Raw genomic sequence first — 1182 nt, forward strand, 5'->3', positions numbered from 1 at the left:
CCCAGGGATGGGGGAGCCTGGTGGGCTGCCGTCTATGGGGTCGCGCAGAGTCGGACACGACTGAAGCGACTTAGCAGTAGCAGCAGCAGTTGGTAAGTAGTAAATCATCTTAGACTATTTTGTGCCATACTTAGCAAAAATGTCACCTCGTTTATCAGTTCTAATGAGGTAGATGAATCTAGAGCCTACTATACAGAATGAAATAAGTCAGAAAGAGAAAGACAAATACTGTGTATTAATGCATATATATGGAATTTAGAAAGATGGTACCAACGATCCTACATGCTGGGCAACAAAGGGAGACACAGATGTAAAGAACAGACTTTTGGACTCAGTGGGAGAAGGTGAGGGTGGGATAATTTGAAAGAATAGCACTGAAACATGTATATTACCATATGTAAAATGGAATGATCAGTGCAAGTTCAATGCACGAAGCAGGGCACCCAAAGCCAGTGCTCTGGAACAACCCAGAGAGATCGGGCAAGGAGGGAGGTGGAAGGGGGTTCAGGATGGAGGGGACACATGTGCAATTCATGTTGATGTATGGCAAAAACCATCACATATTATAAAGTAATTATCCTCCAATTAAAATAATTTAAAAATAAAAATGAGGAAACTGAAAAAATAAAAGTTAATAAGCAAAGATCACCTCGCCTCCCTTTCTCTGAATTCAAAGGGAAATACATCTTGGAGGGTTTTATGTATGGGACATCATGTAATGAAATAGACATATTTTCAACTGTGGTTTTACCCAAGGACATGAATTGTGTGTATATGTTTATGTGTGCACACACAAATGGATATTTCTGGTCTCAGCTCTTTACCAGAGAATAACGGAGGTATGACATTAGATCTTGTGAAATTAAAGGCATTTCTTTGAGAAATGGGAAAATAAAAGAACATTTAACATGATAAAACCAACAAAATAAAACGCTTCATTCTTTCCTTTCAAAAAAAGAAAAAAAAGACCACCTATTTTAACTGGTTAGTGTAATGGTCTGTTTTCTCCATTTTCTATGATCAGTGAAACAAGTGAGCTGTGAGGTGATATGAAGATGTTTCCCTCAGGTCCCTTTTTGACTTTTCTGTGCAAATGAGGAAGGATGGGCTGGATTGACCTGGAACCTTCCAACAGAGCCTCTCTATTCATAATGAAAAAGATTGCTCAGATCCTATTTCTAA

At 38.8% G+C, this 1182-nt stretch overlaps 1 protein-coding gene across 1 annotated transcript in view; it reads left to right on the top strand.

Annotated features, from left to right (window-relative positions):
• The first annotated feature begins 54 nt into the window (after positions 1 to 54).
• LOC104998796 (zinc finger protein OZF-like) overlaps positions 55 to 1182 on the top strand; it is a 21132-nt gene continuing 20004 nt past the window's right edge. Inside the window, exon 1 of the mRNA XM_010854160.1 lies at positions 55 to 92. The gene's annotated coding sequence lies outside the window, so the exon portion shown is untranslated. The remainder of the gene's footprint in view (positions 93 to 1182) is intronic.

The sequence above is a fragment of the Bison bison genome, unplaced genomic scaffold (genome assembly GCF_000754665.1).
Source record: "Bison bison bison isolate TAMUID 2011002044 unplaced genomic scaffold, Bison_UMD1.0 scf7180017853241, whole genome shotgun sequence".
NCBI lineage: Eukaryota > Metazoa > Chordata > Mammalia > Artiodactyla > Bovidae > Bison > Bison bison.